At 40.6% G+C, this 18,399-nt stretch overlaps 1 long non-coding RNA gene across 2 annotated transcripts in view; it reads right to left on the reverse strand.

Moving 5' to 3' along the window:
• The window catches only part of LOC147315527 (uncharacterized), a 49,123-nt gene that overhangs the window by 12,996 nt on the left and 17,728 nt on the right, over window positions 1-18,399 (reverse strand). The window lies entirely within an intron of this gene.

The raw sequence follows: 18,399 nt of genomic DNA on the forward strand, positions 1-18,399 counted from the left end.
TAATTGTTTTCTTTTTACTACATAGGCTGTGTGGACAAGTATGCTTTTGAAATGATGCCTATCCAGTTTTACACACTCGCCCCCTGAGATCAGAAGACTGGCCTCTCATCAAAATGAGCATGAAGCCATAAAAGAATAAGGGCACTCAGAGAGTGCATCCTTCAAGGCCAATGCCCTAGTTTGCATTTTTAAAGAAAGCAACCCAGATTCTCAACAGATTTTAATGGGTTCTTCCTTTGCTTATGTCCATCGCACCATCAGTTTGTTAGCTTTTCTTTAATGTGCCCGACAAATAGATGGACAGAGAAAAAGACACAGCAAATTAAGAGCAATGATTTTTCTGTAAAAATCTGTTCAAGTAAGTAGTTAACATTGAACGTAAGTGCAAAATGTACTTCATAAATGTGTGTTTCACAGGCTGTAGTGTGTGACACAGTGGGAGTGAGAGACATGAAGAGAATAACGTGAAAATGAGAGGTTCTAATCAGGGTTTGAATCGCAAATGCCGCATGAAAAGAAAAAAAATAGCAAAAGACACGTTTCTGAATGTTACGTTTCGGTGTTGTCAGTGTGTTGTTTTTGGCGTGACTGTTATGTGTTTCCTGTTTTACTTTGAAAGTCTGTGTTATCTTAGTGTTTTCAGTTTACGTTTCCCTGTCTCGTCAGTTCTGAGTTGCCCCAGCTGTGTTTCCCTCTTGTTGTCCATTTTCCTGATTGCTCCCTCTAGGTATTTAAACCCTGTGTTTCAGTGTGTCATGTTTGTGATCTCCCCCGTGTTGTAAATAGTTTGGTGTTTTGTTGTAAATAAATAGTTTGTTGTAAATAGCTGTAAATAGATTTGTCGATACTTTCGTTTTGGGATTTTGGTGGTGAGCTTTAGTGGGTTTTTTTTCTGTGGGGTTTTTTTTTTCTTTATTTTTACTTTTTTCGTGTTGCACTCCGGTTGCCTAGGCTGGGGTGTAACATATGGGGGCTCGTCTGGGATTGCCTTCGCTGGGGGGTCCGGGGACCGCCCCAGCCTTTGTCGTCTGCTGGAGGGTCCGTGGGACCGCTCCAGCCTTCATCCGCCTTCGCTGGAGGGTCCGAGGGACCGCTCCAGCCTTCGTCGTCTGCTGGAGGGTCAGTGGGACCGCTCCAGCCTTCATCAGCTTCATCTGCCTTCGCTGAGGGGAGGGTCCGTGGGACCGCCCCAGCCTTTGTCGTCGCTGGAGGGTCCGTGGGACCGCTCCAGCCTTCATCTGCCTTCGCTGGAGGGTCCATGGGACCGCTCCAGCCTTCGTCGTCTGCTGGAGGGTCAGTGGGACCGCTCCAGCCATCATCAGCTTCGTCTGTCTGGATCAAACTTTTCACTTGGTGTTAAATGTTTGATTTTTGGGTGGGGGGGAACTGTTACGTTTCGGTGTTGTCAGTGTGTTGTTTTTGGCGTGACTGTTATGTGTTTCCTGTTTTTATCTTAGTGTTATCTTAGTGTTTTCAGTTTACGTTTCCCTGTCTCGTCAGTTCTGAGTTGCCCCAGCTGTGTTTCCCTCTTGTTGTCCATTTTCCTGATTGCTCCCTCTAGGTATTTAAACCCTGTGTTTCAGTGTGTCATGTTCGCGATCTCCCCCGTGTTGTAAATAGTTTGGTGTTTTGTTGTAAATAAATAGTTTGTTGTAAATAGATTTGTCGATACTTTCGTTTTGGGATTTTGGTGGTGAGCTTTAGTGGGTTTTTTTTCTGTGGGGTTTTTTTTTCTTTATTTTTACTTTTTTCGTGTTGCACTCCAGTTGCCTAGGCTGGGGTGTAACATGAAACACAGACACTATTTTTGCTGTATAGAGATAAACAGTGATAACATGCTTTGGTTGAAACATTAATTCCGAGAATTTAAATGAATGAATAAGTGCATTTAATTCATTTCACTACAGTAAAGAATTATTTATGGAAGAGGATTAAGGCCACCAGAAAAACAAAACGTGGGCACATCTTTATTTTTCTTTTCCAGAATTCTGAGAAAAAAGTCAGATTTCTGAAATTCAAACCTTTTTCTCAAAATCCTGACTTTAATTTCAGAATTCCAACTTTAATCTCAGGATTCTGATTTTTTTTTTTTTTCTCAGAATCCTGTCTTTAATCTCAGAATTCTGACTTTTTTTCTCAGAAAAAAAGTTTCCTTTATCAGAATCCTGAAAAGGATATGGCAGAAATGTGACTAGACTGAGCAACATTAATTTTACTCTTCAGATAGTATGCATGAATATTTTATAGGAATATTGTACTCATTTGTTTGCATTTACAGTCTGATACTTAGACAGTTATATGTCACAGAGAATATACACCCACCACAACACCCATAAAATAAGCTGGCATTGCTCCCCGTCGGCCTTCTTAACAACAAAAAATAGATCAGGAATAATAATGCTGTTATACAAATCTATTAATTCTTTTGACTATAGGAAAGATTCTGCATTTATTTAATTGCTTTCATCTGTCCTAATTATGTACTGTAGCATCATAGCACAGGATGCATAGTTGTATTTACTCATCTGGCTCCTAATAATCACACTTTATTGTAATATATGAAGTTCACAAAGACAGTTTTCTTGTCACTGGTTGATTGCATTGCACTAATCTGAATTCACTGAGAAGTCTTGCAAGAAGGAAAAAGGAAGAAGGAAAAACCAGTCTCATTTAATTTGCCAATAAGAGTAACGATTCATGTGACAATTGTGTCTCATGTAGCATCACATATGACCTTGAACTTGATCTTGAGTACAGCTTGGATGAGGAGATGTTAGGTATTCACTGTGTACATGTTTCACTCAATTCTGATCAACACTGTAGGACACTTCTTTATCGCATAAGCTCATTGGTCCTTCAGCTGGATGAACAAGTAACGTTTCTGAGTCCATGCATCTTTTATGATTTTATATCATGCACTTTTATGCTCATTTAAATTCTTGTTTGCTCTGTACCTGTTGCTTTCCTATGTATTAGTGACAGTTATCTGCTTGCATATTTAGTACTTGCTTTGGTCCTATTTCTATTATCCTCCTCCTATACTCTATCTTACTTGTTAAGCACCTTGGCATACCCTTGGCATAAATAAAGTTTATTATTATTTATTTATTATGCATCAAAGTGGTCCAGTCTGACAGATGCAACAAAGGCCCTCTGTAAGGATGTACCACAGGCAGGGTTCAATGATCCATTAAAATGTTCTCTTGCACATTACCACTGAGTGCAATCCTTTACTTTGGTTTTTAGAATGAAAACTGTATAAAAGCTTTCATGCAAATTAGTTCTTTATATAAGGAGCTGATCACCCAGTGTTGCATTTTGTTCTTCAATGACATGTTAAGAAACTTATTAAAACTGAACTGGAGACTGAACTTGGACTTTTCTTCTCTCGTGTTAGTGAATTGAGGATTAAAAAAATAAGAAAATTAAAAAGTTAATTTCATGTTAAGCAAAAAGTCAGTCTCAAAGCAAGCATACTGTCACGGTCCTGGGCCATGTTGGCCCAGTATTCTTAGTTCTCATGTATATTTGTATTCAGTTCCCTGTTTAGGCTCTGTTTCCTGAGTTGCCCTGTTGTGTTGTTCCCTGAGTGCTTTCCCTTTATGACTCTCACCCCCTGTGTGCCCCTCTGTGTATTCATGAGCCCTCGTCCCCTTTCGTGTTTATTCCGTGTCTCCCCTGCCCGTTATGTTGGTGTTCTACTCGTTCTCTCTCCTCCTGTCTGAACCTCTGTACTTCCTGTTTCGCCTCACCCGTCTCCCCGCCAGTGTTGTGTTCACTCCTGCCATGTCTCGTGATTATTATCAGTGTCACCTGTGTTCCCCATGTGCTCCCACTCCGCTCGTTAACCCTTGGTGTATTTATGTCTGCGTCTCCCTCAGTGCTGTGTCGCGTTCTCCCTCATGTTGTGTGGATCTTCCTGTGTCTACCTGCGAGTGTTAGTTTACTTTTCCCAGTTTAGTTTTGTATTTCCTGTGTTCTGCTGTGCCAGCATTAAAGCTGTGTTTCTCGAGTTCATCCCCGTGTCTGTGAGTTTTGCATTTGGGTCCTCCTCCTGCTTGCCACACAGCGATCCATGACACATACAGATGTCTACAATTTATTATTCACACCTTGTGAATCAGCCTTTTGTAATCTTCTATTTTTAGATGAGCTAAGTAGCACAGAGCTAAAGAGCTAAATAGTTTCTGCTTAGCTTAATGACAGGGGTTTGTGATCGTTCTGCACCTCCAGCTAATGAACAATTAAAACTGATAGTATATACCATCAAATTACTTAATTTTTTATGTTCTTCAGTACACTGCTAATATTAGTATCTAGCTAGTGTAAATTGTGTTTTCAGTTGTAGTTTCAATCGCAAGTTTTCTGTTTCAGCGATATCAGGAACCACATAAGCTGTTTCTGTGCAGACACACAGTGTGTATGCAACCTAATGTACAGTTGCTGTGTTTTATAAACTCACTTTAACCCCTGGTTAGCAGTCATATGTAAAGTTTAAGGATGGCTGCTGTAGTGTTGTAGGTGGACCATCCAGTGCATTTGTAGTCTGAACACTTTTTTTTTAGAACCACTATAGTCCTTTAGTGTGAATATGGTTGATAGCTTATTTTACTACGGGTTGCATTTGTTAATAGCTAAAGATCTGAGTGGAAATCTGGTTGCTGCATTTGTGTGGGTAACTTCAGGCATCACATTGATGAATGAGAAAAGAGGAGCTACGGTAGAGGTGGGTTGCAAAACAGCTTGCAGATGTAAATTAAGTGTGGGTAGGCGAAAGCAGATTAAATAATGTGCCCTATATGAGATTTGCCAGTTGGATGTGTAACGATGTCAGTTGAGCTCAGTGCCAACTTCCACACAGCTCCAGGCCGTCCTTGCATTCTCCTCTAATGCCTCATCAGTTACTATCCACAGAACAGATCAGTGAATATCTTTTGTTTCACACCACCTCAAGAAAACAGAGTAAAGAGACGGTTGTGCATGAAAATCCTGGACAATTAGCACTTTCACAAAATGCTTGGGTACCAATAGTCATGCCATGTTGCTAAGATGGACTTTTTCCTATTCTGATGAGCGCATTTTCAAAATATTCATATTTACATGCAATATTAACAGAACAGTGTTTTCAAGTCATCCTGGGAATATTTGCCAATTATATAATTCTACTGAGGAAAGCGGCTGTTGAAAACAACACAAGTGTATGAATGTTGTCAGCTTAACAAGATGAGTCATTTGTCAGGGCTTCTGCTCTTTAAAGGGCCCGGTCTAATTGCTGGTGTATAAATATTCCTCAGCATCAGTCTTTTTTCCTCAAGATGAAAAAGGACATTAGGGCTTTCTATTTCCCCCCACACTTTTCTTCCCATCATTAATTGATAAGATGTCATCATTTTGTCAAGGCTTCAGTGTTAATATTTTATCTCAGCAGGAGAAAAAAAAGCAAAAGCAGAAGATTGTGAATTCTGATGAAATGGACCTGAATGAAAAGACTCCGTGTTGTTGGTGCCTTTTGGGTGATTCAGAGGGAGACTAAAAATAAATCTAAATGTCAGTGATAGATTTTAGCTGGAGTAGGTAATGGATTTAAATACTTGCTAAATTGGGCTCTAAAATAATTAGTCTTGAGAGATTAGAATATTCTCTTTCACCTGCTCGGAGATGAGTCACTTTGGCACAGTAGTCTACTTGGTTAATTACACTTTTCTTTCAGTGCGTTTGTAAATCATCTAATCAATTTGCAGACATGCAGGTATTGCAAAATCAATTCTATTGATTATGTTAAAGTTGATATAAACTGGAGCTGTCAGAAAAGCTTTAATTCTTTCATTACACGTTATGGCATTCATAATTATTATCTGAATTGAATCTGCTCAGGTTTCCTGTCATCCACCAATCTCGGTTGAATTGGGCAGGCAGCTTTAAATTCTGTTTAACAGCTTCTTGCTGTCATTTCAGTGTGTGCACAGCTGCTCCATCGCAGTGCCTTCACTTTCTATGGTTGCTTGATTTGCCGATGGTTTCTAATTTGGGCTTCAAACACCTGCAGCAAACTCATCAAAGTGTACTGTAGCTCTGTACTTTAATTATATTTACTCTGACAGGCACCAGTGTAAGATGGTCAAAGAGGGCCCTGCCTATCACGGTGTATCATAACATTCATTCTACTGCCTTCCTTTGCTCCTTTCCAGCATCTTACATTTGTGTTAGCTTTAGATAATTAAAGTAGATTAGCAAGCGGTGGCCTCACAGCGTGGCTGCCATAACATGTTATAATGTTAGTGGTCAATGGAAGAACCAGAACTAAAAGAGATGAGGCAGATGACACCTAAATAAAATGATTACTGTTAGATTTTTTCCTGTTTCTTCATGACATGACCCTCACATACTGTATATATAGCTTTTAGGCAACTTCTTTTGTGCTCTACATGTCCAGTCTCCTATATTTTCTAAGTACACCTAGCACACCATGCTAGTTTTTTAAAGGTTTCAATGCTTTTCCATTTTTTTCATTGGAAAAGCTTGTTGGGAATTACCTTGTTGGTGCCAAAATACAATTTTATGCCTGTCAAACTCTGTTATCGTTATTCTCATACTACAGAAATGCAAAGAATTTTATGTGTTTTTGCAAAGGTTGCTAGTAACAAAGTGCCTAAAGATACAAATTAGGTCTAAAATGAGTATTAAAACTATTTTATTTGTGTTTTTGTAACCCAGTGAGTTTACACGACTCAGTAATGCACTACAACATGTTATTGTTAATTGGGATTTATCATTACTCTGTTAATCACTGAGTTGATCAAAAATAAATCAATAATAAAAGATAAATACCGTAATTGTCGGGCTACTTTTTGCACAAGCTTTGAACCCTGCGGCTTTTAGTCAGGTGCGGCTTTTCTATGGATTGTCCATGATTTTTGTCATATCGTAAGACGATTTGTTTTGTTTGTTCCGCTGTTGTACGGCACTACGTTGCCTGGCGGAAGGGCATGTGATCAGACACACAGTATCTGGGTTCAAGAGTGGTATGTTGGTCACGTGTCCATCCGCCAGGCAACATAGTGCCGTACAAGTAGCGCGAAAAACAAACTTCAAATTAACGCTACGCGTTCAGCGGGAGTCGTGGATGACGAGCGGCGATAAACTTGCGAAAAGCAAGTTATGCTCAACTCCACCGGTGGAATCTGACAGCGTGGAAAAGTGTGAAAACATCCACGATCACCAACGGATTTCGAAGGGCTGGACTGCTGCATGATGGAGAGGAGGACACCGCCACGGCCCTTCTGAGGGTGTTTGACTCTGACACTGACAACGAGGATTTCTTTGGTTTTGTAAGTGACAACGAAGGAGAAAAGCTGAGAGTGGATGACGTAGCCATCCTGAGCCTGTTCGTATCCGACACTGGAGAAGAGGACTTTGGTGGTTTTAGTGCGCAGGAAGATGGTGGTGAATGACTTGACTTTTCTTCTTGTTAAAGCCGTGTCACTGCACCTGAGCCTAAAAGGTAGTCTGAATCTATTTTTCTGGTGTGCTGTAGGTTATTGTTATGTACTACATTTGTTACTCATTTATGAAGCACAGTACATGTTTCGTACTTGTAATTACCGCTACTTGTACATATACCTAAAAAGTTATGCAAATATGTACCCATAACTTGTTTTTCAAAATATTAATAAAAGTGATGTGTCTCCAAACAGCCATCTCTTTCCTGACAATTCCCTTTGTGCATATTCTCTTACATATGATAAGTCAACATTGAAACACCTGCGGCTTTTGGTCAGGTGCGGCTAATGTATGTACAAAACAGGATTTTCCCCTGATTTTAGCTTGTGCGGCTAATATTCAGGTGCGCTTTGTAGTCCGGGAAATACGGTACTATAAATATAAGAATAAAACCCAAAGAGTATATTTAACACCCCTACTGGTTAGGAAGGAACAAGCCCCGCCTTCCCCTGCTTTGTACCGTCACGTGCTCAGACACAGAGAGAGACGGAGGTGCACGAGACCATCGCTGATTTTCACCGCCAAGCTTTTCGCTGGAAAATAACTATTAACTTGATAAATTGAGCAAATATCCATACCGGAGATCTGCATGGACCTTGGAGAAACGGACCTGATTTATTGTGAACATTTCGGACCTTGAAACCATCGCAGTGAGTCAGAAGCTGTTAAGCTAACCTTGAAGCTAAAAAGCTAACAAGAAGTTAACAGGGAATATAATGGCCCAATTTCAATGTTGTAGATCTGCGCGGGAGCGGATGAAGTGGACAAGATCCTCTCTGAGAGTTGAACAAGATCCTCTCTGAGAGTTGAACAAGATCCTCTCTGAGAGTTGAACATTAGAAGTGTGCTGGTGAGTTAAACTGGGACTGGGCGAATCAGGCTAATTGAAAAGCTAACTAGCCTAATGCTCATAGCTGCAGCTGTAGCTGACCACGTTTTCACTGTGGGAGAACACACGGGGTTTCTCACGGAGTTCAGCCATTTTGAGCACTGAGCTTGTGTGCTGTTGATGTTCTAGTATTACTTGTTGAATATTAAACGCACTAAAATTAGATGATGGAATAAGTTAATGTTGATCTTAAAGGTCATGAATCTACTTAATTTTGTTACATTTGATGCTTGAGCAGCACTGGATAGATGTCCGTGTGTATTCTTACTGTGCTGATACGTTACCACATACTGTAAAACTACAGCCTGTGAGTTTTTGTATATTCTTTTGGTAATTTTATTCTGTACATTGAGTGTAAATAATATATTGCTTCATTGCTATGCAGTGTAAAGCAATGCTCCTGTAATTCAGTTAAAGGGCAATACTGAAAAAAAAAACAAACAATCTACCATAGTTTATGGTTTATTTCTGATTTCTGATAGAATTGTGCACCTTAATGATAGAATAAGCTGATTGTGATTTAAAGATTGCATTCATGATTAAGATGCACTGTATAGACTATAGTTAGAAATTAGAATTAATGTTTTGTGCTTGTTTTGTTATAGCACTTACATTATTTACATATGGCCATGTATATCATTAGAGTGTGAACTGAATTAGTAATAGTCCTGTTGTTTACAGGCTAGGTTTTTTTTTTTTATGGGATCGTGAGACCTGGATCTCTTCCTGACGAGGAAGATGGCGAGCCTTTCCCTTTGAACCGAACCACAGCCATTCCGAGTTGGCCCAGAAGGGCAGGTTGCTCTTCTCTCATGAACAATTGCAACAGTGCGGTAGGACGAAATCGCACCAATCACAAACTTTTGACCTATTGGATCTGACTTGACTGAACACTGAACTATTAAGCCGGCAAGACTGACATATCTGAGCTCAGATAGGATTCTGATTGTTAACATTATTGCTGTCACTGTATTTTATTTTGTTTTCATTCCTGTTCATGAAATGCTGTTAAATTGTTGCTAAATAGTTTAATACAATTCATAGCAACTTTACCTGTGGCTCCAGTCATTCTTCTCCACGCAACTCACTTTATCCCTCCTACGAATCTAGCTATTGGCCCATTCTCTCCATCTTACTTTAATTTCCCCTACCCTATCCTGTACTTGGCTACATTTTCATGTGAAAACACAAATCAACTGACTGGAAAATAAAGGAATATATTAAATAAAATAAATCAAGGAGGACACCATTTCATCGCCTTTTCATTATTTTCATTTCTCATCTTTCCTACTAAACTTGATTTAGACAAAACCAAATCCAATAAGCTAAATGTGATTAGGCACAGAACAGCCGTGTGCCTACTGAGCAGCACTCTTCATTGTCAGCATGCTGGAAATGAATCAGTCCCAAATGACCTCCTTTTCTTTGCTAGGACCCATGTAAAAATGTAAATGTAAAAAGGGAACCATTCCAACTTCCCCTCGGATGGAGTGAACACCTTGCTTGGGGTGTATATTAAATTGAGGGCGCAGGGTGTTCAGGGGTTGTTATAGTTCTGTTTGATTGTCTCCATCTATTGGGTCCGCTCTCCATTTCAAGGTGTACAACTCTCAAGCAGCTGCATAACCTTTGTCCTTGAATGTATAATGCCCACGGTTGTATGAATATATCTTTGCAAATATGAGTTTTACCACACACAAACACACACACACGGATATTTTTGTGCAGGTTGGAAAAGGTGTGAACTGCTGTGCATCTGGGTGTTTCCTGATCTGCAATTTTTTTCAACCCTAACTGTTTAGTTAGAAATATTATATCTCAAACATCACAGGTGAGTGTTTTTAGACACCTTTTAGCCACATATTACACAAGGCACACTGAGTAATTTCAGATAGAGGAGCTCAGGCAAACTTGCACACTTCTGTCCTTGAAAATGTACCATGAGAGTGTATAACAGCTTACAATATAAAGACTGAAATTGTTTGGAAAAAACCCTCTGCATTCTTTTTAAAGATTGGCCCAGTTTTTTGTCTTTCCTTCAGGCTATAAGAAGGAAGGTCAGACAGTTGGGTTAAAGAATAAATGACTGTAGGATCAAACATTTGAACCGGACTGACTCTGGAAATCTGGAACTCGTAAGTGAACAGAAAATTCTTGTCCCACCTTATAACCCTGTGGTTATAGAGGACTTTGGAAAAAGCAAACATAGTGTACAAATTCAAAAAACACAGCACAATCAATAACTCTGCATAGGTTCATATTTTATCCACCTTGCGCTTTGAAATGCCAATATCATAGACAAAGAGGAAAACAACTTTCTGACAAGTGGAGCCACACACTGTCACCGCAAGTGCCTTGTAACCAAGTCCCCCAAATCCCCTCAGATCACGGTGTGATGTATTGCTGTCTCGAACACTTCAAGGATCGTTTCCAGCTTTTTCTGCAGCTGTTTGGAGTTTTCCCAGGACCTCGGCATATGATCCACAGACCCATCCGTCTGGCTAGTTGCTGCATCTCAGTTGAAGTGTGTGACAAGTGGAAATGTTGTGACCTTCAAAGAACCCACACTTTATCCTTGGCTTAGGTGTGCTACACAGCACCCAAGCACTGTACAACAGAATTAATATGTGGGTGCAAAAAAGGACCAGAAGTGACCATATTGGGACAAGGAGATGTGGTTTATAATGATCAATTAATGCTAGCAGATGTAGCCATCATACTGCCTCCATATATACTAACCAGTGCTAAGTAAAATACATTAATAGAATTTCCCTCACCAAAGCTGCAACAGAGTTCTTGCACCTACTGTACACCACAGCAGGCTGATATACAATCATAATCAGTTGGATAAGTATTAGGGGTGCAACGATACTCGTATCGATATTGAACCGTTCAATACAGTGCTTTCGGTTCGGTACGCATATGTATCGAACAATACAAAATTTGTAATTTATTTTATCAACTTTCCTTCTGACTAGAGCAGGGCGATATGGCCAAAAATATTTATCACGATATATATTTGAAAATTTGCAATAACGATATAACTGACGATATAATTGATGCGTGACAAAATACAACTCCACAACATTACTAGCGCAAAAAGACAACCTATCATTTATTTTCACTTAAACAAGAAGCTGGTTTTTATGTAAATTAAAGCTTTATAAAAATGTAACAGTGCAAATGCAAATTCCTTGCTGAAAGTTTAACCAAAAGGCATTTCCAGTAGAAATAGGCTGACATATACTGAGCATAACCATGTATAATATCCACTGAAGTTAAAAAGAGGTGCTTTGCAACATTAAACTGCAGTGTGCAGTACGTATTTTTCGGACCATAAGGTGCACGGGATTATAAGGCACATTAGCAGTCAGATAAATCAAACTTTATTAAACTCATTCTTCTTGCTTCCTCCACTTCTGTACCATTGATTCATTAATGTTGAATTCTCTGGCAGCGGCTCTATTCCCATGTTGCTGCAGTATATTAATGACTAACCTCGTATTGTGGATGGATTATCTCAGTTGTTCTCCTGACTGAAGATTGGTCCTTTTACAGCATCCTGCCATGCGATTGCATTTGTCTCTAACCATGAGGAACCTTAACGTTAACTTTTATAAGTGGAAAAGTGTTAGTGTTCGTCCTCCAGTTTCACTGTTATGTTATGCTAACATAGCTGTGTCGCTAGCGATCACGTAGCACATCATTATATACCAGCTAGCCCAACTTCAGTAACCCTACAAACGTCACTGCTGTTTAGTTTCCTGTCTTCATTTATGTTGGAAGTGATAGCAGAGCTGTACGTTTGATTTTTTTCAGAAATCTCTCAGTCAGAACATGCTATATCATGCTTAGGTAACTAGCGAAACTAGCGAGCTAACTTCCGCTAGCTTCCTGCTAACTTCTAACTCCGTTAAATGTAATACATTTTGTTTTCATGGATGCCTGGAAGTTAAACTTCATAGTTACACCTGGTAAAGCAGCAACGCTGATCGTTTTTATTGAAGATGAAAGAATTTAGACAGTTTTTAACTCACAGTGATGCTGCAGTTTTCGTTTGACCTGAAGTATACGGAGTTTAGGACCCAGATTACTCCCAGATTTAAGGGCATCTTAGTCCGACGGCCGCTTGCATGTTCTGCAAAAAAATGTGCTTTGTCGTGTATCTGACAGACAAACACCAAACCAGTTCCACATCACTGAAGTTGCACCATTTTTACAAACCAATTCTGGTTCATCTGTTTCACTCAACAATCGGCCATGTGCGTATGAAAACAAAGGCACTGCGCATGCGTGTTTTACTCATATTCTATCGCGATATTTCATTTTCCTATCGTTGCCTAACATTATACCGGTATTACCGTGAACGGTATAATATGGCCCAGCCCTACTTCTGACGATGCTGTCTGTGTTGAGCGCTCAGTGAATCTGCGTTCGACTACACCGCCTAGGCTGCACTGTCGAGCGCAGATCCACTGAGCGCTCAACACAGGCTGTATCCCAATTCAGGGTCTGCAGCATTAAAGTACGCATTTCAAGGCCGATTACGTCACAGCGGCGCGCCGAAGGCTGTCCCAATTCAAAGGCTGCTCGAAATGCGGCCCTGAAATGCGTCCTTCATTTCCCTGAATTTTAAGGCTGTGGCAGTGTAGACTTCGTGGTCCCATATATCCCACAATTCATAGCGCGGCAGTCGGTGTGGAGAATTCTGCCGCAGACGGCAGAAGCGGAGCTGCCGAAGAGTAAACTGTGAAAAGTAAGTACTGAATATTATGTCACTTATTTATGTGCAAATGTTTAATAAGGAAGAACATTAAACATTACTGTTGGCCATATGTCGGCAAAGTTATGTGACATTAGTGACGTTTGTACTAACTTGGTTTTAAAGCCTTTACTTTAAAATATACGCCGTTCAATAGCTGAGCTTAATCTTACAGAGAATGATCAAAGCTCATGTAGAAACAAACAAACAACTGAACAAAAGATTTTCTCCTTCATTTCTGTCAAACACAGCTATGACACGTTTCCAGTGGTTAGTATCATGGTTGCTAGGCAACCTGGGCAGCGCAACGGAGGCTTTTTTTTTAGCACATGATTCTCCTTATGGGGACATGATATGTTTAATATTGTGGCGAGCTCAGACAAGGTGGAGACGGAGGTGTCGTTTGGTCTTGCTTCCCGTGAGCTAGCCAGGGAGCACAGCCGTTTACTGACATCTGCAGAAGAACACTGCCGCTAGCTAACTGCTCAGCGCGGCAACCGCACAGCAACAACAACAACAACACACAGGGCACCCTCTGACCCCGAAGGACACACCGTCGCAGCGAGAGGGCGTCACCCGTCACTATGGCAACATAAACAAAACATAACTGTACAAACAGAACCCCGAACAGCCCTGACCCGCTACATAGCCCCCACCTAAGGGGTCAGTCGTCCCCGACGACCCCAGTACCCCACACAAAGTCCTTCAAATGTCCAGGTGCCTTCTTTTGGCGCACCGGCCGGTCACGACCGGCGGGGGAAAAGTCACTCGGGTCAGAACATGGGGTGCCACCATCATCCCACTTCTGACACCAATGTGGCGAGCTCAGACAACGAGGAGACGGAGGTGTCGTTTGGTCTTGCTTCCCGTGAGCTAGCCAGGGAGCACAGCCGTTTATTGACATCTGCAGAAGAACGCTGCCGCTAGCTAACTGCTCAGGGCGGCAACCGCACAACAACAACAACACACAGGGCGCCCTCTGACCCCGGAAGGACACACCGTCGCAGCGAGAGGGCGTCACCCGTCACTATGGCAACATAAACAAAACATAGCTGTACAAACAGAACCCCGAACAGCCCTGACCCGCTACAATATGCTGCTGAGAATATAGCCCAGAAGAAGCGTATAGTATAGCTTTTATTTTGGAAAGCGGGACGCTGACAGCACTAGTGGGAACACAACGAATATGACTGCACATTTACGCCGACATCATCCTAGTGCAAAGACAAGTGGAAGCAGACAAAAACAACAAGCACGCATGCTACAAACTTTACCCGAGTCATTTAGACAGCCGTTAGCACATGATTCTCCTTATGAGGACCTGATATGTTTAATATACTGCTGAGAATATAGCCCAGAAGAAGCGTATAATATAGCTTTTATTTTGGAAAGAGCCATTTCTCTGTAATAAACTCTCTTTTCCAAAGATGAGTGATTCCTCAATCAGATACAGGGCTCGCAAAATCGCTAGCCCAACGTCCCGGGGCTAGCGATTTTTCCAGTCGGGCTATAAAATCTATCTCTGCTCTGCCCGTCGGGCTATTATAGGAAGGAAAAATATATGTCAATGCTTTTGCATTCTTTCGGAAACGTAGCTGGGTAATTATGTCATTGGCATCGATGAGCCACTGTCAATATGTGACATATTGAAATCGCGTTTGAATTTGCGCTTGTTTTTTGCTTTCACTTTGCAATCGCGGGAACTGTGTATAGAGAGCGACAGCACTGATTGGTGAGTGATGATAATTTCTGCACCAATTCCTCTGACATCATCTTATCAATCGTTAGCTTACTATGCAAACATGACAAGTGAAATCTCCCGCAGCTTAAACATATGAGAGGTTGATCGCGCAGAGAATCGCTGAGCGTTATGTGTGTGTATGTGTGTAAAAGCAGCAGGATATATATTTTAGTTCTGCTGAGCCAAATAAGACAGGTCAGGGTGAAGAAGTGACAGCCAAAGAAAAGCTTACCACAAAACGGAAAAGTTATGACAAATCAGACTATAAGGCAAAAAGAAAGTGCAGCTTTATGGTTTCATGGACAAAAGAATTTCTGTGGCTGCAATATGATGAGCTAAATAACCAGGGCTGCACATAAGTGGTCCGCAGGTGCGCATTCGCTGTCAAAAAAAACCAAAAACGCACAAGATATGAAGTTGCAACGCGTGTTTGCATACATAAGATTTTCTGGAGGAGGACAGACATTTGTTTAAAACTCACTCAAAAAAAAGTAACGTATCACAGATTACTTGTTACTTTTTGTAAAAGTAACACAGTAGAAAATTATTTGTTACACTACTCACTAATTTACTTTCGTGTTGCTACACAAGGTTTACAATGTAAACCTTAGGCTGCAGTGCCACACACTGACAAAAATCCATATCCTAATGGGGACAAACATACATCTTTTAGGGTTTATGTAATAACAGCGGGAAAGCCTGGTTTGAGACCAGGGGCTATTATAAGGGGGTGGGGGACCCCGTGTCTTTGACGTGATTGGTCTCTCTTGGACAGACTTGGTGCTAGTGGAGCTTCCATGACTGGTCCTCGCAGACAGTCACACAGTGACATACCGTGTTAGGTTTAAAATAGAACCAACAACACAAGGCAAAGTTGAAAACTAGTCCAAAGAGACTTCAGAGTGATCGCCACAGTGATTCCATTGTAGAAACAACAAGCATCAACAGTTACAAAAGTATAAATTCATAAAACTAAATAAAGGCAATCTTGGACCGGTGGGTCTTTTTAAAGGTATCAAAAGTGTTCATAGATGTTGAATGTGATGCGTCACGGAAGTGGGGAGGACTCAGGTGCAGACCGGGTTTCTCAGTTCAGTACAGGTTTTAGTTACAACAGGTGTAATATATATACACATGGTGGGGGGAAATCCAAAGATCCAAAAGGGAAATCTGGGAAAAGGGAAGGCTCTCTCATACTCGGCTCCACTTCACGATTCCACACACCAATTCACTCATTCACGAACTTGGGAACGCGCAGTTTTCTTTTGTCTTTAGCTTAGACGTGGCCTGATCTGCAGGTAATAAAAAACAACTCTGTACGAGATAGCCAGTATACTTATCAAAACTGAATGCACCCAATTTTCTCACTGTGGAGAGAACTGAAGATGAAATGGGTCCAAGACTTTCAATTACCAGGACAGATGAATTGCTTATACTCTGAGAGAAATGTACATTTGAGTATTATCTGTTAGAGAGAGTTAAAACCTCTGTAATCACGCTTCTTTAAATTTTAAGAAATCAAAGGCAATCAAGTTTGAAATTGGTCTAAAATTCTGAGGGAGGGAAAATTTGCCTTTTTTTTTTTTTTTTTTTTTTACAAGAGGTTGGCAAACTAACTGCCTGTTTAAAATAGGAAGGGACAAAAGCCAGAAGTTCAACACTTATTCTTTACAGGCCAGTAGTGCAAATGATCTTTTTGAACAGTGAGGTTGGTAAAATGTTGAAAACAATGCTACCATGCAAGCCTGACTGCTTATCACTGCCTTTGGCACCGGCTGAAGATCAGTCTGCCGGGTTGGGATCACCATGCACTCAGCCCTAACATCACTCTGGGTGTGCAGATGATTGCACTGTGCAATTTATCATCATGCACTAATCTTTTTATGCAACAAAAATAAAAGTAATATCTAGATCAGGGGTCAGCAACCTTTAACACCCAAAGAGCCACTTGGACCCTGTTTCCAAGCAAAAGTAAACACTGAGAGCCGCAAATACTTTTTGACATCTAAAATGAAGATAACACTGTAAATATTGTTTTGTTTTTTTTACCTTTATGCTTTGTGTGAACTAAAGTGTGTTGCTTATGAAATCCATGAAGTGCTACAGAGAAAATTACATTTTATTTTTGTAATTAACACATTTTGAACTCTTAAAGAAATATAACAAAAGGAAAGACACCCAGCTGAACTAAAATGATCCAGCAAACAAAAACTGTTGTGAGCCGCCACCCTTATATCGCCTTATATCGGGCTTTTGGAGCCTTGACCGGACTTTTAAAAAACAACTGGAAAAAAAAGCACTATCCTGCTAAAAAAATGAAAAATAGATATTTGCAAAATTCTGCCTAAATATGTATTTTACCTGGTTAATGTGTGTGGCGGGGCATGGTCTGCAGTGCTGCTGTATGGGAGTCGGACGCACCTGAGCGGCACCCGCAATCACACCTCGCCGCCTTAAAGTCTGTGCTCTCTCTGCTGTTGTGTTGTCGGACTCGTCCGAATACGAGTCAGATAAAGATATTTATTTACAATGAACAATCTTACAGAAGAAGCCCCAGTCGTCTTCTGCTTCTTCTTCTACTTCTTCTTTTTATCTCCAGAAACCAGGACTGTGATTGTGTGGTTAGTTTGGAAAATCCCCTGAAACAACCTCTTGAAAAACAACCTCTTCTTCTTCTTAAAAAACTGGTGAGTAAGCCCATAAGAGTACAAAGTTTTAGTTAGGTATCCGAGCAAGAGAGCTAAGGACCTTTTTTCATAAACTTCTATACAGCTGAAAGTCTTTCTGCAAGTACAGCCATTGTTACCTGTTACCAGAGGTGTAGTTCTTTGTGTTTAAGTATCTTAATTTTTTTTTACAACCATACAGTCTGTGTTTGCATGTTGGAATGACTAAACAAGGAGAAACACAGTGACCGTAATGATCAATCTGTAACAGAGCTCGGGGCCTGACTAATAAACCCTAAAGGGAGTAATATTGATAAACCCCTTTAATTATAAGACGTTGTTCTACAACAATACAGTCATGGCTCCAGTGCTCCTGTATTGTTACATCTATATTTGAGCCTTGTTGTAAATAATGACAGTGTGTATTTCTCTTGAGATCTCAGAGCATGTGATTCAGAGTTTGTGAATGACAACTCTCTTACTCTCCATACTGACTCTGAGGAGTAGAAGTAACAGGCCTTCATGCTGTCTTATAATACTTGAATCGATCCTACCTTAGGTTTCAAGCATTCCGCTTTGCTTAAAAAGCAATAATGTAAATATGTTTAATGTTCTGGCTTATTAAACGCAAACATCTGTTGTAGTTTCTTTGTAATAAGCAGGAGAACAGAGCTGCAAAATGCAAATGAACTTTGTCACTGATTGGCCTCTAACCAGCCAAAGATTCAGCCTCTCCTGCAGTAAGTAGCACCAAGCAGCTCACTTGGATACAGAAGAATTCGAAGTTTGGAAAGAAGAACAATTTTAAAGCAAGCATGATGTAATTAGCACTTCTTTGAGC

This window comes from Aulonocara sp. 'chitande type north' Nkhata Bay, linkage group LG13, assembly GCF_057382095.1.
Source record: "Aulonocara sp. 'chitande type north' Nkhata Bay isolate Kocher_YH1m ecotype deep benthic linkage group LG13, A_spYH_male_GT1.1, whole genome shotgun sequence".
Lineage (NCBI taxonomy): Eukaryota > Metazoa > Chordata > Actinopteri > Cichliformes > Cichlidae > Aulonocara > Aulonocara sp. 'chitande type north' Nkhata Bay.